Genomic DNA, 24,674 nt, shown 5'->3' on the forward strand with positions numbered 1-24,674 from the left:
GCGGGTCCCAGGGGGCCCGCAGCAGCGGGGCGCGTTCGCACCTCCACCGCGCGAGCCAGGGCTGAGTCACCCCGCAGGGGGAAGAGAGCCTCTCGGGGAGCCCCCGCTCCTTACCGTGCGCACTTCCCGGTGAAAACCAGATGAGAAACCTGCACCCAGCAGCGGGCAGCACCTGCTCGTCCTCAGGATTTAAGGAGGCAGCCAGGCAGGGGTTTCAGGCTGCCACGAACCACCCGCGGGGCTGGGACAGCAAAGCACCGGGGAGCGGCGGCAGGGGAGGAGCACGGGGCATCGCCTGCGGGACGCTCAGACCCCAGAGCTCAGCCCGCTGCGCCCTGGGTCGGTCGGCAATGCCGGCTGGGAGAAGCAGCGGCTGGAAAGCAGCTGAGGGAGGATCTCAGACAAAGCAAAAGAGAAAGTGGGAGAGAGAAGTGGGAGAGACACTTAAAGAGGCAGGCAGGTCTGGGAACAGGAGCAGCCCGCCAGCGGGCGGGGAAAGCAGAAGTGCCAGCTGCCGAACGCGCTTAGCTTGGGGGCATCCTGCGCTAGCGTGGGGGCATCCTGGGCGCTCTGCTTTGTGAGGACTGAAACAAGCCTGAGAGGTGCCCGCGTGCACGCAGCCCACTCGAGTCCTGCTCCCTGTGCCAGGCCTTGGAGAGAGCTGGGCATGGCCACGCTGCAGCTCCGGCGTCCCCAGCAGAGCCGGGGAGAGCCGTGCATTGCCCCCGGGCTGGGCTTCCCTGGGGGCACGGCCCAGAGCGGCCCCCCTGGAGCAGCCCCCCCGGAGCAGCCCTTGGTGCCTGGTACGGCTGGGCAGGGCAGCGCTGGGGGAGCTGCCCCCGAGTGAAGCAGAGGAGGCCGCAGCTTCCTCCTGCAGTGAAGAATGTCCTTCTAAAATATAATTATTTCTGCAGCTACAACAAAGAGGAATCCTACAGGGGAGGTAAAACAGGAATAAACTCTAAACCAGATTATGTCGCAGTCCCAGGAGCACCTGCAAGACTTGAAAGCGGCAATTGTGGGCTAACTAACCGCTCTCCTTCCCGGAACGGAGAAGCCCCACTTCATCAGGTTATCATCCTCGCTGCGGCAGCCGGCACGGCCGCTGTCCCGGCCGGCTGGTTGGGGCGCAGGGCCGGGCACCAGCTGCCTGCTCCATGTGTCCCCCCATGTCTGCACTGCGCCCGCAGCACACATCCTCCTGGGGAGGGAGAAGTGACGGGGGAGGCAAAACAACCGGCTGGAGAGCAGGAAGAGGAAGCCCGGGGGAGAGATGAGGCCTCGCTGGGCCCAACCACGGCCACGGCCTCGCCGTGTGCTCGGCACGGGTGCTGCTGGGCTCAGGGATGGGAGCAGGCACCCCTCGGCCAGTGCCCACGGCGTGGGTGTGGGAGCCCCCCCGCAGCATTGAGCAGGACAGGCCGGTGCTGCTCGGGAAGCAGACACCGCGGCCCTGTCCAGAACCCCCCCGGCACCCCCAGGACTCCCCTGTGGGCACGCGGGAGCTCTGCTGGGAGCTCGACCCCTTCCCTGTCCTCCGTCTGCCTGCAGTGCCCCCAGCACTGGCCGGGCTTCTCCAGCCCCCGGAGCCCCCCGACCCCCCAGACAGCGTGGGGGGAGCGCGGGGAGCTGGCTGTGCTGCTGAGCAGGGGGTGGGGTGGGGGGAAATCGCAGCAGAAACCTCCTGCGCTCCCCTCAGCGCCAGCCTGCAGTGCAGCTCTGGAGGATGCGCAGCGCGGATGAGCCTCCACTCTCCAGCGTGGGTGGAGTTTTTGTAGACGTGCAGTGGTCTCCAAACCCTTCATCACCCCGCCGCTCCCGTCTCCCACGCGCACGCTCCCTCCGCCGAGCTCAGCTGGATGCTTCGCTTACAGCGAGCGCCTCCGTGGGGTGCACGGCTACCGGAGAAAGCAGCACAACAGAACTCACCCCTGCAAAAACGTCCCCTGCCATTTTTGCGAGGACGGGAGGGACTCTCACTTCCGCGCTCCCTGCTCCAATTCCCCTGATCACGACCGTGCTCACCAGCCCCCTGCCGAGCCGCGGCCGAGCGGGGCCAGAGGGCTGGCCGGAGGGCGCCGCGGCAGGAAGCACGAAGCCGCGGCTTGGAATGACAGCGGTTTCCCGGAAGGAACATGGGCGCAGTGCTGCCGGCTTCAAGACCTGCTAATGTAATTCCTGCTCCAAGTAAGGAAGCTAAAAACAAGAGGCAGCTCCCTGGGGCCCTGGTCCGGGCAGGAAAGCCAGGGTCCCTTCCCTCAGTGCTGGCAAGAGGAGCCAGGGAGACCGGAAAGCAGGAAAAGCTGTTCTGATTTGTTTTTCCATTTTGTTTTTTTCCTCATTTTGGGGCCCAGTGCAGCAATTTCTATTTCCCACATGGACTGGACGTCTCTTCCAGTCCACTTAGGATCCTGCTTTCTCCAGGGGGCAATTTCTCTGTAGCCATTTATCATTCAGGACAATGAATGCCCACACATCTCTGGCTGTGTTCTGCAGCCTTGCTGTGGTCACGCCGCCCGGCTCAGGGCAGGAACCGGGGGTTCCCGGTGCCCCGGCAGTGCCGGCGTGCAGGCACCGTGCCGGCGTGGCACAGGGCCGGGACAGCGCCGGGCGCCGGGACGGCTCTGCCTCCGAGTACAGCACCACGAGGCACAGAGGCTGAGCGGCTGACGCACACGCACGCGCTCCTGAGACCAGCACTCACGTGTTTGAAAAGCAAAACCAAAACCAAAAAAATAACAAAACAACAACCCTAAGACAGAGGCCTTTAGAAGAAAGTAAATTATAGATTCCTATCTGCAGCGCTCCGAGGAAGGGGACGAGCGCTGCTCCTCTGGGGTTCCAGGGCAAAAACAAAAGCTGCGTGGTACGCAAGCCAGCCTTTGCACTTTTCTCTGTCAAACGTTCAAGCCCTTGTGCATACGACAGTGAGCTTTGCTATTCAAAAGAGAGCAAGGCCGCAACAGTTAGCAGAGCTGCCGAAGCAGCTGCACAAACACACCGCGCCGAGAGGGAAGTGGGGAATCAGACAAATGCTTTTGTTTCACTTCCTTGCTCTCACTTCCCTGTTCAGCCTTCTCGAAGGCCTTGCAGAGCAGGCTGGAAATGCTGTTTCCCGGCATACTGGCAAGCAAGGCTGGGCCAGGCATTCCCAGCTCCTCCCAGAGATGCTCGGACGCTCCCCGTGGGTGCAGCCGGACCCTCTCCTCCCCGGGGAGCCGCTGCCGGCCCTGGCCCCAGGGCCCCGTCCCGCAGCGCACTGCTCGGCCCCCGCCGCACAGCTGCACTGAAGGCAGCAGGGGAAGGAAAATCAGCAGAAATAGGTTGTCCCTGCCAGCTGCGACGGCACAGCAGCAGCTGGGCTGCTGCCGAGCCCCAGCTGGGCGCGCAGGAGCCGCTTGTGGCTGGGGAGACGTGCAGGCGGCAGGGCAGGGCAGGGGACGGTGCTTGCCTTGCGGTGCCGGCACAAGTCCCAGCGCTGACCCAGTGCCACGGCACCAGGCTGGTGCAGGGCGATTTAACTCCACCAGTCGGTGCAAAAGGTGAGCCTCGCACAGGGCCCCACGCCTCGGTGCCACCCCTAACGGGTGGGTAGGAGCTCGGCAGCGGGACCAGCTCGTCCCCTGCCCGCGGGGGCTGCCTGTGCCGGGGGGGTGCAGGCCCTCCCGACGGACGCTGTGCAACGCGTTACCACCCGCTACCTCTGCACGCATCCACGCTGACTTCCCTAACCCCGTTCCTGATGATTGCTTCTTGAGTTCAGCTCATCCGTCTGTCCCACTTCCCCCAGATCAGAAAAACAGGAAATGGATTAAATGTGCCTGAATATTGATCCCAGTAGCAACACGAGAGCAACTTCTCCGCAGCCCCGGCTCCAGTCTCCAAATCCCTCCCGCGGAGGTACCGGCAGGCCCGGCCCTCGCCCAGCTGCAGCAGTTCCTGCCCGCGTGCTGAGCTGGGAACCAAATGCTCGCCTGGGCTTGCATCAAAGCCCCGAGTTAGGGTTTACGTGCTCTCCAGCTCATTTGCTGATTGAGACACTCGCCTGCCTGTACTTTTCCCACACCCGAAGTTACACAAATGCACTTGTGAAGTCTCCTCTGAAAACCACAAGTGTTGGTGTTCCCCTGTTCCCTCTCGTCCGTGCCTCCACCGACGGTCATGCTTCTTCTTTCCCATGGCGGACTGGGGAAGGACGCACCTGGGGCCGGCAGCAGTTCCTACTCCTGTTCTTCTGGGTTTTGTGAGATTTTCTTTCAGCGCTCTCTTCCCTCTCCTGGGAGGCTTTGTCTGGGTGTGATCTGTTCTCCTCCAGTATCAGCACGGGCTGGAGGAATCCAGCTGCCCCCTGCATTTCGCTGCTCCTCTCGCCCCAGCCCCTGCCCATCCTCCTCAGAGCCTTGCCATTTCTTACTGACTGCCTGCTCCTCAGGTGATTAAAACTGTTTTTTAGAGAGCTGCCACTTCCTTGTGTCATCTAACTTCTATTTACCCCAGTTCCTTTGTGTTTAATCACTCAAGCACCTAGCTCTTACCTGCAGACCCTTACACCTGATGGTTCCCCTCCCGCAGCGCTTTGCACCACGGCCCCTTCCTTGCCTCTGGTACACTTCTTGCTGGATTCCAGCTCTTCCAGGAGCTGCACCAGACTGAGTCATTTGTTGCTGAACGCTTTTCTTTTGCTTTCCTTTCTCTGCTCTAACCTGCTTGGTTTCCCCCGGCCTCTGCTGAGCTGTTCCAGCGCCTTGGGCAGTCCCGCGCAGCTCCGGCACCAGGGCTTGGCGGCAGCTCAGGGGCTCCGAAACGCCCCGCGATCCTGCGTGGAGCAGCCCTGGGCAGCCCGTGTGAACCCCACCGGCACACGCACGCGGTCTGCCCCTGGCCTCCCCAACACAACAAGGGGAGCAGGGGGAGCAGAGGCTCCGTGGTTGACCTCGTGGCCCCTGGGCAGCCGAGGAGCCCCAGGCCCTCCCCGTTACCCCTCCTGCTAAGCGCAGGCACCGGAGCGGGCCGGTCCCAGCAGCAGCACATCTCCTGCAGCTCGCCCGCCTGCCCGTGCCCAGCGCGAGGGCACCTCGCGGGCCTGTCCCCTCCTGGAAGGGACCCCCCGGCACTGCTGGGGCTGCCCGCGGCCGAAACCCCATCCCCTGTGCGTGCCGGGGCGTCAGGGCTCTGTGCAATCGTTAACGGCAAATGGCTAATTGGCAGATCTTGAGTATCTGTGAGAATAGCTCCGAGTTTATTTTCTTTGTCTTTTAAAAGAAGCTTTCAGTCAAGTTTGATAAAGGAAAAATCAGTCTTTCATCTTTTCTTTTTTTCTGTGTGTGGTTTTCCCATAAAGCTGCTTAAAGCACCCACAAAAATTTTAAGCTGAAAAACATATTTTTTCCCTGAAAATCACAACGAACGACTGAAATGATTCACAAAACTGACCCAGAACACTTGTTCTGTACCAGGCCTGGGGATTTATGAGGTCACCTTGGTTTCAGCCGCATGCTGAGCGAGGGCTGAGCGACAAAAGAATGACTGGGGTCTCCTATTCTCTGCCCAGCCCACAAAAGCGTTCCCATGCAGGATAATCAATCTAACACCGCGGCAAGGCGAAGTTGCTTCCATGCTTAAATCCTGGTGTAAATCAAAGCCAAAACGTCCACCTCGTTTCTAAAGCTTCCGTGACCATCCCGGACGGAACCAGAGAAGGTGTACGTGGGGCTTGCCGTTTGCACGGAGCAAAGTGGCAGGGCGGGGGCAGCTCCCGAACACGGAGCCCGGCGCACAGAGGACGAGCTGCTCGACACGGGGCCGGGCGGCTCCAGGCCCCCCCGGGGCTGAGCTCCCCACCGCCCGCACCCGGCCCCGCAGCCCGGTCTGCGGGAGCACGGAGGCAAACCCTGCAGTGCTGTGCCCCAGAGCCTCCCTCCTGTCTGCATCTGGGTCAGAACTAAAAATACCGCTCCTCTTCCCACGACTGACATCCAATGCAAATAAACCAGACTTCAATCTAAATAACGAGCCAAAGTTCTGAGCAACGGGAAGGAGGACGCGTTTTGCTGGATTGCTGCCTACCAAGTAAACTCGTCACTTTTAAAGAAATCAAAACGATTTCTAAAGTCACTCAATCAGTGTCTCCAAGTTAGGTATCACCGAACTCAGTTTTTTACGGAAAACTTCCATTAACCAGTTCTCTAGAAAAAGAGATAACACCCACTTACTGCGAGTTGATCAGAAAGCAGAACCGCTCCCTGCACGCAGACACACTTTCTGACGAGGACAGCCCGACGTGACAGCATGTGGAGCGTTCTGCGTGGAAGAATTATCCTCTTTGGGGGCTTTCATTTCAGAAACAAGGACACAACCTACCACTCGCACTATGACAAAGGCACCTTTTTTGGTAAGAGGAGGTGAAAAAAACAAGTTGGGGAAAAAGATGATTGTATGTCTGCGTGACAGACAGTGCGTCAGGAAGGAAGTGGATCTCTTTGCCAGATCACGTTAAAAACCACCGCTAATCGATCTTTTGGTAATTCTGCTGGTGATCCTTACCGCGATGGTTACACTCAAAGGTGAGAGTAAACATTAACGGGCTCGCAGCCACCCGATTACTGGCACACTCTGGCTGGAGGGGGAGAAGGAGGGTTTTTTAAATAACTGCACAGAACTGGGGAGGCGCGCACAGCCCAGAGCTGCCGGCTCTCGCCCCATGAGGCTGAGGAGCCAGGACCTGGTGCAGGGCCAGCACCGGGAGCTGGGGGCGCAGCGCCGGGGCAGCACTGGGAGCCGCGGCAGCAGCACTGGGAGCACTGGGAGCCGCGTCAGCTTGCCGTGGGGAGCAGGGCCACGACCCAGACCGCTCCCGCACCGCCCTGGCCAGCAGGGCAGGACCCCCGCCAGGCCCCCCCGCCCCCATCGCCGAGCCCCCCACCCCTGCGCCCCGCCCCCAGCACCCTCCATCCCCACTCCTCCATCGCTCCCTCATTCTTCCCGTTTCCCTGGCAACCCCTATCTGGGCGCTGTGGATCTGTCCTCTGCCTCCCTCTTATCTCTCTCCTTTTTCTTTCATCTATCTCCTAATCTCCCTCTGTATTCCAAACCTCTGTCCTTTGCTTGCTTGCTTTCTCTCGCGCTTTTCATCTCCTCCAATGTCTTCTTTATCTCTGGGTTACAATTATTTGAATCTCACTCAAAAAAAAAAAAAATCCACTCCATTAACCGCTGTGGCACCAGCCAGCCCCGGCTCCTCTGGCAGCCCGGCTGCGCTGCTCAGGACCCCTGCCCCTACCAGAGGCTCCTGGCCGGGTCCCCGAACGCACTCCCCACCCAGTGGAAACAACCATGGAGGTGCCATGCTCGCAGGCAAGGCCCTTCCGCAAAACCCTTCAAACAAAGGGAAAGCAGAATTTCAATCTTGTGCTACAAGATGTTCAGGATTGGGCAATTAGAGCCAACTTGCAAACTGCCTGCAGGGTTCACTTGCCCATGTTTTGCTGCAGTGCTGCAGTTTGAAGAGCCCCCACTTTGCTTTATTTTCACTGCACACGCTTTCCACTCAGAACCTCTGCTTTGCTAGAGAAAAGCACGGCCGCTCGCACACCCTGCGGTTTTGCCCTGCTCTCTGCAGCAGCACCGCGCTGCCCGGCTGCTGTGCTCATCTCGAGCTCCATCCTCCATCCTCCAGCACAAAACGAGAGCTGGCCGCTCCGGTCCAACCTGTGCTCCTACACTAGATTGTTCCTCAACTTCTGCTTTATTTTAGAGCAACTGGGGAGACAATAATTAATGGGGAAAATGGTAGCGCACAGGGAGAGCTGGGATTTTCCTTGCTCTTTGCAGTTCACCTGCTTGATGAACTTCTGGCGTTTCGCTGCCCAGCAGAACAAGGTCTGGTTTCTTGCTTAGGAGACCGAAAGGACCCCACCATGACGCTCACCAGCCCCATCTCCACGGGGTTTGAGCGTGGCGCCTTTCCATGGCAAACACGGACCAGGCACGGCCCCTCGGCAGTGACCCGGCTCTGCCGCACAGCCCAGCTGTTCCCAAGGACTGCTTTTTGGCCGCCCAACGCTCCCCTTCCACACGAAGCTGAGGCGTTCTCCCCATCCCCACCCATACGTCTCTTCCCCCATCTGAACAGGCAGAACTCTCCTGGGATCCCAAGAGCTTATTGCCGTGCCATGCTTTAAACGGTTGCCGCTCACCCGCACAGCAGCACCAGCGACAGCAGCAGCAGTCAAATTGTACCGAGCTGCTGCTGGGAGCTGCAGAGGCGAGGGCAGTGCCACCGGGGCAAGGGAGCAGCACCACTCCCTGTCCAGCCTGGCCTTGCTGCCCGCATGCGGAGCGGGGAGACGGCACGGGGAGACAGCACGGGAGAGACGGCACGGGAGAGACAGCACGGGGAGATGGCACGGGGAGACGGCACGGGGAGATGGCACGGGGAGACGGCACGGGGAGACGGCACGGGGAGATGGCACGGGGAGATGGCACAGCCATGCAGCCCGCAGTGCCCAGTGTCGCTGGGCGCTGGGTGCGTGCCGGTGCCGCAGCACCAGAGAGGTGCCTGCGACCCGACCACCAGCAGCATGCTGCACCGGGCTCTCTGCAGCAGGCTCCTGATGGAAATCACCCCGTTCTTTGGAAAACAGTTTTTGCTTTTAAGTGAAATAAACAGGGAAAGAGAGACTTTCAAGTTCCTCCTTGCTGTAACGACTTCTCTTCTACATACTCTTTCCTCTCTGAAAATAGAAGAGCTATTCAAAAAAGATGCGAAAAGAAAAAAGGAACTGAATAGAGGAAAGAGGAAAGAAAAAATGGAGCCCCAAGGGGGAGGAGAAAAACAGAATGAAAAGACAGCAAAAGTAAAGAAAAGGGATGAAAAATAAAGGAGGGGGAAGAGAGAGACAGACAGAGAAGCTTTGAAAAGAAAGAATGCTTCTAGCCTGAATACAGTGTGCATGAAAAAAAGAGCGCTTGAAAAGAAACAGCCACATGAAATGACCTCTCATTCACAGACTGTGCCAATCACGACGACAATGTAAATCCTTTCTTCTTTTTTTACATTCTCTCTCTTTCCAGTGGGGGCAGAGGGAAAAGGAAGAAAGGAGAGTTAATTCTCAGCACAGCAGAAAATAAATCTGGTCTTTTCTAACTCCCTGAAAGAAACGCTGAGCTACTTTTAAAAATACTTCTCCTAGTAATCACACATGCAGATATGTAAAAAACAGTAAATGAAATTCTGCGCACTGAGTTTCTGCAAGGAAGACTCTCACTCGTGCAGTCCCTGGTGAAAATAACAGCAAACAGAGAAGACAAATCTGCAAAACCAAACTCTTCCATGAAGGCAATCAGCATTACCGATCTGGGTCAAGAAGCAAAGGAACAAGAGGGGATGTTCTGGACAGGCAGAACCCAGGGGCCTGATCCTGAGCCCTGCTCTGTGGGGGCAGCCCTGCGGGGCTGGGGGGTGCACAGGGCTGGTGCTCCCCGCGTCCGCAGGAGCTGGGGAGCGGCCGTGGTGCCCGGCCAGCTGGGAGTGGAGTGCGCGGCAAGGGCTGGCGGCACCGGGCCAGGTGCAGACTGGTGCTGCGCGTCTGCCAGCACCAGCAGGTCCCGTTTTGGGTCCCTCTTTGGGTCCCACTTTGTTCGATGTCACCAGCAGTGGCGGGGGGCTCACAGACTGTTGGGTGCAGAGACGTTCCCAGACTGAAAAGCGTAGTACGGAGCGAGGCATTGTAAGCCAGGACAAAGGGAGAATAAAAACGCAGTGAGGAGACAATAATGAAAGTGGAGTCAGCAAGGAGAAAACTGCGGGCCTGCTGGAGCAGGACCTGCAGCACGGCCCCACAGCGAAGGCGAGAAGCCCCCAGCAGCAGCAGCAGCAGCAGCAGCAGCAGCAGCAGCAGCATGCCCGCGTTATGGGGAGGGACGGCAGCCAGGCGGGGTGCAGCGGCGATGCCATAGGCAGCGCACGCCGAGCTCAGCTCTGGGGCAGCACGGAGCCGTCCCGCTGGCACCCACCAGGGTGCTGGGGCCCCGGGAGGGCACCCACTGATGGCAGGGACCTCAGTGAGGGGCGATGGAGCGCTGGGTTCAAGGAACTGACAGATGTGGGGACAAGCACCCTTCTGCAGTCTGGCAAGTGGCTGTAAAAGGGAAAACCAGCCCAAATGTTATAATGTGGGATGTGTACCATGCAAAAAGTGCAGCGGGGGCCTGATGTGATATCACAGCCCCGCTGAGGAAGAGGACCGAACAAGACAACTGCAGCACGAAGACGTCACTCTCAAGACTGTTGCTGCCATTTTCCCTGCAAACAATTTTGGCCTTTGTATCCTGCGCGTGGAGCTTGCCCAGGCACGGACGGCGGTGCCGGGGCTGCCGGGGCTGGATCCGGCCGCTCCCCTCCCACCCCGGGCTGCATCCTGCACCCAGCCGAGCCCAGTGGGGACACAGGGGCTGCCCAGACCCGTTAGCAGCAGGGGAGAAGTTGTAAACAGGTAGTCAAGGGCCAGAAGGAAGGTGATAGCTACAGAACGCAGATGGTTTTGCTGACAACTCCAGTCTTTCCATACACCGAACAATGGCTGGCCAGGAAATATCCCCCCGAGCTGCAAGTACCAGGTATTTTTGCTCTTACTTCTGCTAAGGGAAGGAACCAGAGCCATCTGTGACCCCAGGACTGAAGAGGGACGAGAACTTCAGCACAGCATTCAATACAGCCATGTAAAACTTTCTTCTGCTTTTCAAACCACTGCTTTGGGTGTTCAGGACACTGCTTTGGGTGCTGGGGTCTGCCCAAGCCCCGAGGGGCCGGGATGTTCCTCTCAGTGGCTACAGAGCCACAGGCGGCCCTCGGCAGGAGCACGGCCGGCTGGTCCCTGTGGGGATGCCATGTCCCCACCCTGTCCCCAGGGATGCCACCTGTCCCCAGGGATGCCACCCGTCCCCTGTCCCCAGGGATGCCACCCGTCCCCAGGGATGCCACCCGTCCCCAGGGATGCCAGCCCTGCCCAGATTGTGACTGGGAAGCCCCCAGCTGCCCGTGCTGACAACACGGATGGGCTCCATCCCAAGGGACCTCGTGTCTGTGTCTGGGACACGCAGCAGCAGGGAGGCGCAGCACAGCTGGGGCCTGCACGACATGTAAAGTATCTGGGGGGTTTCAATTTGAGGGTGCTAGTTAATACCAGCCTGGATGTTCCTTCATAAGTAGAACTTCTGAAATTCACTCTTGTTCAGAAAGGGAGCCCCCTCATTTTGCAAGCATGGAGGCTCATCCAGAGCCTGCGCTACATCCCTGAGCAGGGGAATGGAGCTGCCCAGGTGAGAGGGAACGGCACTCCGTGCCTCCTCGGAGGCCGCAGAGGAGCAGTGGCCTCGTGGGGTCCCCGAGCACAGCACCAGCTGCCAGGGGTTCATCGCAGCAAGGCAGACAGATCCCGCGGCAGCCCTGGCTAGGCAAAGCGTGGCCATGACAGCAGTGGAAAGCAGGGCTTCCCAGCGCATTTTCTCGAAGAATTATCTCGAGCACACAAAATCTTCCCCTACAGAACTCACAGGTGCCACCAGTCACGTGGGCTGGAGATGTTAAATAACAAACACATCAAGTATATTTTTCTGTAACCCATAGATAAAAGGAGGAGGGAAAATCACAGAGCTTTCTCGCAGCAAGCGTGCAGGAACACGAGAGCAGCTTGACTTCTTCCTATTCACACAAGGCGTCAGCCCTGTGGGAAAGTCCCGGTTCTGATTCCTCTAACAGCAACGTTGTTGGACATGTTGCACCATTTTAGGAGCAAAACTGATTGCTCAGCTGCAAATGCCACATTATTTTCAGATCCGCAAGGTGAAAAATGTTTCAGATCCTTTTCTGAGTAGGGGAGCAGTTTGGAAACGTGAGCGTTCAATGCTTGGAGAGCCCTTCCCAGGGACTGCCGGAGCGGTGAGCACGAGGCCCTGCTCCGCAGCTCCAAGGGACGCCCCAGACACGGAGCCCGCTCACCGACAGCAAACGGCGGGTGTTTTGTTAACCAAGCCTTGCCCTGGCAAATACGGGATCTCAGAGCCAACAGCGCTCTGCCTGCTGTTATCTCCGAGAGCACAACTGCACGGGCACTCCGGGTCCGAGCAGGGTGATCGCTCCTCCTAACTGCGTTTGTGTATGTTGGGGGTTCCAGTAAGGAATGTGGCTAATGCACTGTTTTGCTTTTATTTTATCAAAGTTCAGCAAACATTCGCAAGCACCTGTGTGTGCACTCACATGGGCCTCTTTTTAAAAAATCCTCTCTAAGCCTCTGCCTAGGGCCAGAGATTGGGGTTTCTTTCTCGAATCTCTTAGCCCAGAGAAGCAGCACTGTGGGAGCACAAAGCAAGTGTGTTTCAAAATACTGAACTTTGTCATTAAAGGAAGAAGAAAACCTCCAGCATGGAGCCTAACCTAACACAGATAAAAAGTTCGAAACAGTGACAGGTAAAATTCAAGCCACTGAAGTCAAAGTGACTGATATGGAAAACACCTCTCCCAAGCTGGAAGGCATTGTTTCTGCCCTAATGAAGGATAATAAATGTATGGCAGACACAGATGGAGGATGCTTCAGAAAATAAAGGCTGTATATCTAATTTAAGACTATTTGAGAGTCTATGAGGGAATGAAGTTGGGGGATTTTTTTTTTAAGCTGAGCTACTTTTTCCTCTACTTCAGATACATCAGTGAGGAACCTTTCGGGTTATCTCTGCATAAAGACTCACTGGCATAAAGGGCTCCACATCTGACTTCTTTCACATTTCTGATGACTTCAGGGGAGCAGGAATTTAGATTCAGAAACACGACTCCTGCAATGTATTGGATTCTCAGATTTAAATATCCGACAGCGGAGGGGGAGAGCTGTCCTGAGCTGCATCTCTGCTCTGGTGGAGCTCTGCACGCACTCAGCTCCCCACGAGTGCCCCAGACACCCCCCGCTGCAGCCCCCCCGGTGCAGTGCCCCGGCCACCCGCCGATGCCAGACCCCAGCCCGTGCCCCGCCGCCCCTCCTGCACAGACACCGTCCCTGTGGCGCGTGGCGGGGGGGCCAGGCCTGGTTCTCCTGCTAGCGGCGCCCTTCTGCGGGGCTTTCGCTGCCAGCTCGGAAAGAAGCTCCCACGCGCTTTCAGGCACTATTGCCCTTGTGTTCCTCTGCGTGCTGACACGTTGCGGGCTTACCAGCCCTCCTAGCTGCCGCGTTGGCTGAAATTTCACACCAGAGCTGCACATTTATCTACGCGTTTGCACGGATCCAGAGGCAGCGCTGCGCACCGCTCCCGTGCGGGTCCCCTCCTGCAGCACCCACGGCTGCGCGCTGCTCCTGCTGCACCGCGCCGGCACCGGGCCTGGCAGTGCCCAAGCCAGGGGGACGGGGTGCTGGGGGTGCTCGGCACGGCCTCAGGGTGCCACCAGGGCCACCCGCTGTGCTCGCACGAAGCTGTGTGCTCCATGCACTTAAAGGATGGAAGGCCCGGAAAAATCTGCCCACAGTGAAACGAGTATTTAGGACAAGAGGGAATGGCCTCAGGTTGCACCAGGAGAGGTTCAGGTTGGAAATGAGGAAACATTTCTTCTCAGAAAGAGCGGTCAGGCGTTGGGACCGGTTGCCCAGGGAGGTGGTGGGGTCACCGTCCCTGGGGGTGTTCAAGGAAAGGTTGGACGTGGTGCCTGGGGACATGATAGTGGTGGTAGGGAGTGGCTGCACGAGATGAGCTTGGAGGCCTTTTCCAGCCTTAACGATTCCGGGGCCACTTGCGCCCCACAGCACCCACACCGAGGGGCTGGTGGTGCCCCTGGCGGCTCCCCGTTGCCCCCCGCCCGGCCCCACGCTGCCCAAAGCAGAGGGAGCTGAGCTGGGAGCGGGTGGCAGCGCCAGCCCCGCACTGCACAGGCAGAGCTCGCTGGCTAACGGCATGGAAAACGCAGCGGATAAGCTGCTGGCCGTGCTGGGGGGAGGCTGGAAATGTTTGTACTTTTTACTAGTCTTTATAAATATTTTATACCTTTTATACCATGGCCACAAAGCTGCTTTTGTCTAACACTTTTTCCCCTTGCTTTGGCAACTGCAAGGGCCTGCTTGAACTACCTCCAGTCCACATTATCAAAACAATATGCATAATTGCTATATTTTGCACTCTTTCTTCCTACAGCAAGAAAGTCCTATAAATATACAGAATATTCAACTGTTGAAATAATTTGCTTATATGTGTCCCTTGTTGATAATCATAAAATGAAACCAAACCACTCAAAACCCCCCATAAATCAAGGCTTACTCTCTGCAGATGAGTTCTGCAATTACGCTGATGGGCTTCTGAAGCACACGCTGAATGGCCAGAGCATAAAACGGGGAAGAAGAAGAAATTCAACAAAGCGGCTTGGCACCACTGACAAAAAGGCTCCACAGTTCTGTCTTCTGGACAGTAATTTTCCCCTGGAGCGCAGCAGTGCCTACGAGTTCAGGCCCTCAGCCCTTGGGGAAGCAGCCGGAGGGCTGCGCGGAGGCTACGCACGGGCACGGGCTGCAGGCCGAGGCTGTCCGTAAACGCACAACGGCCAACGGGAACGTGTTACCGACACCTACAGGGGACTGACAAGAGGCAAACAAAGAAGGACAGGTCAATCAATTCCTGAAAATTATAACTCTCAGGTGGTGCAGAGAAATGAGATTGCAATCAGCCACGTATGGAGCTATTAAAGTTCAAGTCTTACGCTGACCCCTTTGCAGATGGCCGGAGGGCGAGCGCTGGAGGGCGGCAAGGCTTCCGTCGGGGACCAGCACGAGTCTCACCGTCTTTGTTTGGGTTCTACCTGGAAAAGGGAGCCAGCTCCCCAGAATATCCATTCTTAAATAACAATTTGTGTTTCCCAACAGCAGCCGCCTGGATCGGGCCTGGGACACACCCGGCAAAGCTCAGCACCTTCCCACCCAGACCCTGAGGAGGCCACGGACCGGCAGGGCCGGCACCTGCCTGCCTCCTGCGTGGGCCCGGCTCTTATCAGCAAGCCATGGCCTAAATTTCCATTCGACTCTGTCCCCAGCACTAACATCTGAGCCCTGGCCAGCACCTGCGAGCGGGAAGCAGCGGGAGAGCCGAGACAGAGCCGCGGTGCGACCGTGCCAGAAAGACGAGGCGAAGGAGAGGAACGGGTGGAGCGCTGAACGGCAGCACGTCAGAGAGCCGGCATCCTTCTCTTACTCATTGAGAGAAAGAGAACAGCATATTAAATTTTAAACAAAGGCCTCCCCATGGGAAAACCTCCAAACACCGTCCTCCAGCTCTCTTTTATTTCCAGCCCTGCTCGTGCCGAGCTCACACAAGCTGAGGGCACCGCTCAAGAACGAAACCCGCAGCTGGACGGAGCCGGGGCTCTGCAACGGGGACCCCGCGCACCCCAACCCTCTGCTGGGGGGAGCGAGGGCAGGAGGAGGAGAAAGAAATGGGGAGCCCCTGGAGAAATGAACATAGGAGAGAAAAGAGCGGGGAAAGGAGGGACCTTGATAAATGCCAGGGAAGCACCGGTGAGCGATGCAGTGCTGAGAGAAGGGGCAGACAGGGGAGAAGCGACCTGGCCCCGTGGCGCAGGCGCACCGGGAAGTGCTGCTGCTGTCAAACAGGACGGCCAAACCCAGGGGACGGATGCACCCCAGGGATGGACAAACCCTGGGGCTCCAGCACTCAGCCCCTGCCAGCTGCTGGCTTTTGCATCAGCTGCTCCCGGCCTCATCCCGTGAGCCCCGAGACCGCCCCGCGTACCGCAGCGGGACCGTCCGGGGCACGGTGCGGGTGTGGAACCAGGCTTTCATACGGACAAGCCATGGAAGGAAAGCCCTGAACATGTCCACGCGCTGCTTCCTAGTCAATGTACGTCCCTCCCCAAAACTGGCGTGCTGAGATAAAACCTGCAGAGCACGTACTGGCGTTCCCTAGGTCAAAGCTCCCAGTGCCTGCCCTGTTCCTGGCCGCAAGCAGCATGGAAGCGCACTGGTTGCGGTGGCATGGGGGCGCACGGTGCGTGCTGAAGAGCCACCGGAAAAAGATGAAGAATAGCGTTTTGATTTTAACTGAATTTACTCGTTTCAGTTGCTCCGTGTCACAGAATTAATTTAAAATACAGTTGCCCTGCAACTCACTTTTCTTGCTGCAGTACTGAAGCCTCAAAGCACGTCCAGCCGTTCCATTCTTAAGCCGTTTTCAGGCCAGCACGGTGCTGGCTGCTGGGCACTCCTACCAGCCTGGGTTTTGGAGCTGCCGCTGCTGCCCCAGCCACCCCACTCCCTGCCGTCCCTACGCCATGGCCCCAGCCTCCGGCCCCGGCCCCCAGCTCCTTTTCATCAGCCTCGCCTCGCACCAGGCTCCTGGCCCGACAGCGCAGACCAAGCCTGCTCCGCTCACTGCTCACCTCTACCACCCGCCCGTCTGCTCAACCACCGCCGTGCCAAAGCTGTAGGAACTCCTGTTAGCAAGTGTTCTCCACCAAAACTCGTCTCCTTGCACGTCTGCCTTCCCCAGCACTGCACGGCGAGGAGGAGCGGGGCAGCGCAGTGCATCCCCTGCTCTGCACGACCCTACTTCACAGACCGCTGGCGTCCTGCCCTCCTGCGCTCCTCTTTTCCGAGACGAAACCACCGCTGCGCAGGAGCCCTCTCGGGCTCTCCGGGGGCAGCAGCCCCGGGCACGGGGGCCCGGCAGCCGCGGGTGCCGTCCGCGCTGCCAGCCGCTCCTGCCATCCCGCCCGCGCTTCCAGCCGTGGCTGCACGCCGAAGCCCTTTGCCTGAGCTGTCAGCAGCAATGCTCAGGTCCGGTTTTGTGGTTTAATTTAGTTAATTTTTAACCTCAGAAGGTGACGAATTGTTACAAATTTTCTTCCTTTGTACATTACTTCTCAGCTACTGACTTGGAATTTCTTCTGCCACTGCACTCCACGTCATGCGGTGTGGATTCCCTAGTTCCGAGTAACTTCTGGAACATAACTAACGATTTTAACTGCAGAAAGGGCTTCTCTGATGTGCCAGCCATCCCCTGCCCGCACCAGCCAGACGCTGCCGAGTGGTGCCAGGCCCGGTGCAGCCCCACGGTGCCCACGCCCTCGCCGCACTGGTTTAATTTACCTCGTTTTTTTACCTCCATTTACCTCGGTTTAATTTCGCATCTTGCCTCTGCAGTGCCTCTTGCGCTCCCCCGGTTACTGAACTATTTCATGTTTTACTCCCAAGCTAAGCAAGACTTACGAAATTTCAGATGAACTTCCTACGAGCTTTTTCCTCTCCCCACACAGAGGAGTAATTCAGACACTGCCCTTCTACCTCAGTTTCTCCGCTGTGAAACTAGAGGTGGCCTGGGAGGGAAGGGAGAGTGGGAAGTTACGTTTCTTCTTCCCACTTGAGAACATTCACAGAAACTCAGAAGACCTGATGTTTAAAAAAGAGAAGCTTCCCTCCCGCTCACTTCTCCTTTACTAAAAAGACTGATATCTTGTGAAGAACGTTACAGAAATGGGGAGGGAAATGGGAGGACGGCGTTATCACAAGCGCTACGAGGAAGCTGTGTACTTTCCAAAGAAATTTTTAGGCAGGCTGCTTACACGTTGTTTCTATTTCTGTTGTTAAAATGCTCTATTGTCATTCAAATGACTGTCAGACAGCTGAGAGCAAAGACCACCATGGGGAAAATTTAAAATCACCCTCTGTCCCCTTCAATTTAAAGTTTGAGAAAGAAAATGCATTACTTGCTCACTCTCTAAGCAGGCCTCCACCAAAATCAAGGGGAAGAAGAGTGATGGCCGCTTCATTTCTCAAATAAAAAGTCCTCCGCGATTCACTCCAGAGAGAGTACTGAGCACCACCACGTATTTCACTCCACTGCCGTATACATTTGAAAGAGGTTATTTTTGTAGGGAAACCGCAGCTAGAGGCAGGCAGGCTGAGTTGGCCCTGCCTCTCCGAGCACCAAAGTCACCGTGTGGTAGCACGGCGTGGTTGTGAGAAGGACCCGGGGGTGTGTGAGAGCAGTGTGCAGGGATGGAAGAGGGAAATGCGGAACGGCAGGACAGGGAAAAGCCCCTCACAACTCGATCCCAGCCCCATGTCTCGAGGTCCAGCTGCACTGGAAGGGAAAAGTCCCACGGGGACGGGGGCTGCCGGCCACCCCGGGCAAGGCAGAAAGGAGATGACTGCAGCTCCTTGAGCACATCTGAGCCACCCAGCGACTTTCTTCCAGCCAAAGCTGTGGCTGTCTCCATGGCAAGCCAGCCCTGTGCAGGTATTTTGGGACATTTTATTTGCTGCCATCAGTGTTCATGTGGCCACAGCACCCAAGTCTCAGGCTGGGTGGGTTCTGTGGGCACAGGACAAAAGCTGTGGTTCCTGTCTACCTGTGCTTAACAGTTTGCAGGACGAGATGTAAAAGGTCAAGGAAAAACAAAAACCCACGGCAGGTAGTGGAGGGAAAGAGAAGCAATGGTCATAAAACCGTAGGAAACCCGCTGATCCAGCCAGGCAGCAACAGCATGCACAGCTCTGCTTACTCTGCCTCCCTTCTCTCTGTTTTGGCCCTGATTTGGCAAAATATCCAAGTACACGACTGCTTCGGCTGAAATTAAGACTGCTTCAGCAGATGTTGAATTGGAGCCTACCTCACAGCACCAGTAAGCACACAGAGACACGGCCTTTATCAGCACGGCACGTTTGCCTGTAACGCTCACTTTGGGATCGTATGCTGGCATGCTCCTTGCGGTACAAACCCATTGTATTGCCTGTTCATTAACATTTCTAGCTGTTCAGTACAGGACAACATTTGTGCTCATCCCTCCCCGCACTGTTTCCTAAGCTAATTTATAAACAAAAAGCCTTCTTTGCATTTTAGTCCAATAAAACCAACTAAAAATACGTTCTCAAAGATTAACCCAACCCTGGTGATGTCAGAAGAAACAAGCAGACACATTACCTGGGCACCGTGGAAGAAGGCTCTCCCTCTATCCACCACAGGCATCTACTTCTGATCCCCTGAGTTCCCTCCTAAGTTCAGGCTGGGAACGTTTCTCGGTGTGTATCTGAGCCCAAGTTACTATAATCTAACGCACCACTTTATAGGGAGATAAGGTGATCAGTGTTCACAGAGGGCATTCATTTAAGCCTGCTGGCAGGACAAGCAGCCTCAGCACCATATTTATTTAGCCCCTATCTCTGGTGGCTCTCAGTTACAAGAACTTGCCAGACTCCCATGACTGCTCCCTGCGAGTGGGGAAACGCGCTCCCATTCCTCTGCTGGCAGGGACACGCGGTGCCACAGCTGCTGTTCCTCAATTTACTGCCCGAAGGCCGTTACCCCGAAGGGCTGCACAGGGGCGGTGAAACCAGTGCCCCTGCTCGTGACTTCCCTGAGGCTTCCCTAGGAGCGCCGTGCTTTTAGGGTCTCCCACTAACCTAAGGCGCGTTCATAGCCAGGCGATGGCCGGGCCAGACGGCCCGCACAACCCAGACTGGAACCGTGCTTACTGGAACCGCGCTTACTGGAACCGCTGAGCGCACGAGCTCTTCAGGCTGGTTCACGTCAGTGCCACCCAGGAGCGAACAAGCTGAACTCGTCCCTGCTGCGCGGGGCAGCGTCCTCCCGCCTGCAGCCCCGGGACGGTTTGTGCGGCCGCTGCGCCGGGCCCTGGGCGCGGTGAGAAGTTCGGCTCCTCGGATGCCATCTTCCCCTTGCATCATCCCACCCTCCCTTCCCACACGGAGTGCTGACAAAGGAGCTACTAATGATTGACTAATTAATTAATTGTAACTAATTCAACCGCCGCATCCTGCTGATTCTCGGGAGCTATCAGGGGGCCGCACAAAGTTCCCAGAGCCGCCTTCCCTGGCCCGAAGCGCGACCGAGCAGGCGCTGCCCGGACAGAGCCGGGGCCCCGGGCCCGGCCCCTCCCGCGGCTCCGGAGCCCCCGGGGCGCCGGGGGACAAAAGGAGCGAAGCCCCGGGGTCTGCCCGGCCCGGGGGCGGCCTCTCCCTCCCGGGCACGGCTCCCCGGGGATCCCCGGTTATTGCCGCCCCTCCCGGCCCCGGGGCCCGTCCCTTCTCGCCGGAGGTGCCGGTGGGCGCTCCGCAGGTCCCCACCCGGGCAGCGGCGGCGGCTCGGCCGCCACCTCCAGCAGCCCCGCGACCGCTCCCAAACTCGGGGCGGCCGCGCCGGGGGCAGGCGGCTCCGTGTCCCCCCCCCGGCGCCCCGGGCCGGCCCCGCGCAGCGCCTACCTGCCGGCTCTCCTCGCCCCTCGGGGCCGCGCGGTGCAGCCGCAGCCCCGCGGCTCCCCCCGGACACCGGCGCGGGACGAGCGGGTGACAGGCGGGGGGCCGGGGGACGACGACGACGACACTCGCGACAGCGCCGCGCGCGCTGCCAGCCGCGACCGGCCCCGGGGCGCGGGGGGGTCCCGGCAGCGCCTCCCCCCCCCGCCGCGCGGCCCCGGCCACGCGCGTTCCCGGCACGCCCCCCCCTCCCCCCGCTCCCGCACCCCCACCCCCCCGGCTCCCCCCCGGCTCCCCCCCGGCCGCCGCGCCCCCGGTGCGGGGTCCCGGTGCGGGGTCCCGGTGCGGGGTCCCGGTGCGGGGTCCCGGTGCGGGGCCGCCGCCCCCCGCCCGGCCCGCGCCGCTCCCTCCTCAACAGGTACGTGAGCGGCCCCGCACCGTGCCGGGCCGAGCCGTGCCGGGCCGCCCCCGGCCCCGCTCCCCGCCCCGCCGCAAGTTTGGCGGCCCCGCGGCCGCGGAGAAAGTTTGCGAGCGGCGGCGGGGAAACTTGTGGGCGAGGAGCGGGGCGGGCGGACCCACGTGCGGACCGGGCACCGCCGGCGCCCCGGTCCCTCCCTCCCGCCGCCATCGCTCCCGGCTCGGCGCGGGGAAGGTGGAAGCGGGCGAGCGGGCGACATGTTGGCGGCCCTGGCCGCGGGCCTGCGGCCCCGGGGGCGCGGGGCGGCGGGGACTCACCGTGCGCTCCCGCGGCGGCTCCGCAGGGCGCGCGGGGCGGCGGCGGCGGCTGCGGGCCCGTGGGCCCGGCGCTGGGCGCGCAGGAAGGAAGGAAGGAGGGAATGAGGCAGGCTGACGTGAAGGGATGCAAAACAGCTCCTCCTAACTCGGCCGGGAGCGAGGAGCGCGGCGGCGGCGGCGGGGCCCTTTATCTCGCCGCCGTGCCCCCGCGTCCCCCCCGCCGCGCCCGGACAAGTTTCCCGGGCTCCGAGCGGCTCCGAGCGGCCCCGCGCCCCGCGCCCGGCCCGCTCCGGCCGCCGGCTCTGCCCGGAGCCGGGCCCGCCCCCGGCACCGGCCGCGGGGAACAAAGCTGCGGGGCGCGGCTCGCCCGCCGGGGCTACCGCAACGCTGCCGGTAGCGGGGGCGGCCGCCGACCACCGGGACCCCCCCGCCGAGCCCGGGCTGGCGCTGGCCGCGACCACCTGTGGCGGAGCGGCCCAGGCCCGCGGGGCGCAGCGGGAGAGCGAGCGGCCGGCGGCGGCCCCGGCCCCGGCCGTGCGTGGGGACGCGTCCCCCGTGTGCGGGGCCTCCCGCCCGGCGGCGCTCCGGGGGCCGCTCCCGGGGTCACCGGCCGGGGGGGGGCACAGCACAGCACGTGGCTGCCCGTGGGGCTCGCCCCCGGCGCGCGTCCCCGGAGCCCTGCCCTGGCGCCAGGCGGCAGCTGGGCATCGCCGTCCCGTCCACACGGTGGGGCCCTCGGGCCGGGGTGTACCGCGGGGGGCTCGGCTGTCCCCAGAAGGAAAGGCCGGCCGCCCCTCGGTGGGCAGAAGTTTCCCTGTTCCCCAAACTATGCCGTGGCTGGGGGTTGCTGTTCAGGCCCCTTGGAGGTTCCAGGGGTGGGTGGAGGGGCTCTGGGGAGCGGGAGGGGGCTGCGGTGGCAGGAAGGTGGCACAGGGTTGTGGCAAGGAGTGGTGATGGCTGCCAGGCCCCTTGTGGCTGCTGCCAGGGGACAGGGGCTGCAATGGGAGAGGAGGAGGAGGTGAGGGTCTTCTCCTGCAGGGAGCGGTGGAAGAGGGAGCGAAGGCAGCGGGGATTCAGCTGATGCATGTGAAGGCAGAGACTCATCTCCATGGAAGCAGGGGGAGCTGGACAGACTAATCACAGCGAAGAGTTTGTTTGAAAATGCAGTCCTTTGTCTCACAGACAGACTTTTCATTTTCACTATTTTTTTGTGTTCTTAGGTGAAAACTGATGTTGCCAATATGTATAAACTCTCAGCAGTCATGGGTATCACTTCACATATCTACAGTGCATATGGAGTGCTGGTCCAGCAACCCTGGAACATTATATCTGCTCTCTGACTGGCCTGGTTCAAAGCTCTGCCGGAAACCAGACCCATCTGATGCTAATATTCATGGCACTGACACTCGCCTCCTTGTGCCTGCAATCCTTGCTCACTGCGTGGGCTTTGTTAAGGATGGAGTTTGCCTGTGCCAATATTTACAAATATTAAAAGATCATCAGTAGGGCTGAAGCAGACTGGTGTCCCCCCGCGCAGTACAGGGGGCGCAGAAGTGGCTGGGGAAGGATGGGGACGCTCGCACGAGCTGCACAGACATGGCAAGGGTGGGCACGGGGCGAGTATGGGGGGCGCGGAGCAGGAAGGGCGCTGGGGCAGGAGGGGCAGCGGCTGGGGAGCCAGGCGGCCTGCTGGGGAGCAGCCCCTCGGCCAATCAGCGTGCGCGGACAGGGGCCCCTGGGCAGCGGCAGCCAATGGCGCCTTGCGGACACGATCCGGCAGCGCCCTGGCAGCCCCGATGCAGCCGTGGGGCCTGCAGTGGTGTCACCGCAGCCGCTCGCTCACTGCCCCTCCTCAAAGGAACGGGGAGAAGGTACGATGGAAAAGGGCTTCAGGGTTGAGATAAGGACAGGGAGATTGCTCACCAATTACTGTCACGGGCAAACCAGACTCAGCATAGGGAGATTACTGTAATTTATTGCCTATTACTAACAGACTAGTGTGGTGAGAAACTAAAAGCACAGTACTCCCCCCCATCCATCCATCCTACCTCCTGTCCCCGAGTAGTGCAGGGGAACGGGGATTACAGCCAGCCCGTAACACTTCATCTGCCGCTCCTTCACGGTCCCTCACTGCCCCTGCTCCATGTGGAGTCCCTCCCACAGGATGCCGTCCTTCCCACACTGAGCCTGCAGGGACTGCCCACAGGCAGCAGCTCTTCAAGAACTACTCCCACATGGCTCCGTACCACGGGATTCATCCGTCAGGAGCAAACTGCTCCAGCACAGGTCCCCCATGGGCAGTAGCTCCCCCCAGACCCCCTGCTCCTGCGTGCGCTCCTCTACATGGGCTGCAGCTCTGGCCTGGGGCCTGCTCCTGCGGGGGCTCTCCATGGGCTGCAGCCTCCTCCAGGCCACATCCACCTACTCCACCGGGGGCTCCTCCACTACAGGAGAACTTCTGCTCTGGTGCCTGGAGCACCTCCTGCCCTCTTTCACTGACCTTCATGTCTGCGGGATTGTTTCTCACTTCTGTCTCCCAGCTGCTCTTGTGTGGCATTTTCTTCTCCTCCATGTCTTAACCACACTCTCACAGAGGCCCAAGCAGCATCGCTCGTTGGCTGAGGTCTAGCCAGGAGCGGGTCCCCTTTGGAGATGTCTGGAGCTGGCTCTGACCTCATGGGGGGCAGCTGCTGGGCTCTGCTGGCGGGGGGCACTCCTGCTGTCCCTCGGACATAGCACTCTGGCCTTGGCACCCCAGCGCACGGCGGCGATGCCTCAGCCAATGGCAAACCGCAGCCATGAGCCTTGCAGGAGCCTCGCAGCCTCAGCCAATCAAAACGCGCAGATATGATTCGTCATCAGGCCCGTAGCCACAGCCAATCAAAACGTGCGGATATGATCCCGTATCAGCCTCTCTGCATCAGCCAATCAAATCTTGCGGTTGTGATCCTTGCAGCAACCTGCCCATCTCAGCCAATCAAATCGGGCAGATGTGACCTTTGCACTAGCTTTGCAGCCTCAGCCAATCAAAACATGCAGACACGATCCTTCGGGCAGCCCAGAAGCCTCAGCCAATCAAAACTAGCAGCCATTATCCGTGTGGCAGCCTCGCAGCCACAGCCAGTCAAAGCATGCGGACACGAAGCTCACAGGAGGCTCGTGCTGTCAGCCAATCACAGCTGGCTGCCACAATGCCTGGGGTGGCTGAGCAGCCTCAGCCAATCACCTTGTGCAGACGTGAGCCTTGCCTTGCTCCCAGGCTCAGCCAGTCCAAACGTGTCGACATGGCTCTCCAGCGGGCTCACACCTCAGCCAGCCACGGCTCAAGGCCATGGCCCCTGGAGGAAGAAAGCAGCCACAACCCTCCCAGCCTCAGCCAATCAAAACCCGCAGACATGATGCTTGCAGCACCTCCGCAGCCTCAGATAATGGCGTCTCGAACAAAACGATGATGTCAGCAGACCCACAGCCCCAGGTAACCACAACGCGTGGACACGGTGCTTGCAGTGCCCTTGGAGCCTCAGCCAATCCAAATCCGCAGACACAATTCTTCAGCAGCCTCTCAGGCTCAGCCAATCAGAACTCGGGGGCATGACCAGGGGGTGAGGAGAGCAGCCTCAGCCAATCACAGCTTGCGGACATGATGCTCGGGGCAGCTCGGCAGGCTCAGCCAATCAAACAGCA

At 59.5% G+C, this 24,674-nt stretch overlaps 1 protein-coding gene and 1 long non-coding RNA gene across 10 annotated transcripts in view; one reads left to right on the forward strand and one right to left on the reverse strand.

The window, feature by feature from the left end:
- Positions 1–24,043, reverse strand: part of ZNF710 (zinc finger protein 710) — a 30,334-nt gene extending 6,291 nt beyond the window's left edge. Inside the window, exon 1 of one of the 9 annotated variants that reach the window (XM_048046265.2) lies at positions 23,491–24,043. The gene's annotated coding sequence lies outside the window, so the exon portion shown is untranslated. The other 8 variants (XM_067003730.1, XM_067003731.1, XM_048046263.2 and 5 more) reach the window with 8 other exon arrangements.
- Positions 20,545–22,506, forward strand: LOC136791683 (uncharacterized). The gene is made up of 2 exons (XR_010834170.1): positions 20,545–20,673; positions 22,211–22,506. It is a non-coding gene; the product is annotated as an uncharacterized lncRNA (long non-coding RNA).
- Positions 24,044–24,674: the final 631 nt, after the last annotated feature.

The sequence above is a fragment of the Anser cygnoides genome, chromosome 11, assembly GCF_040182565.1.
Source record: "Anser cygnoides isolate HZ-2024a breed goose chromosome 11, Taihu_goose_T2T_genome, whole genome shotgun sequence".
Lineage (NCBI taxonomy): Eukaryota > Metazoa > Chordata > Aves > Anseriformes > Anatidae > Anser > Anser cygnoides.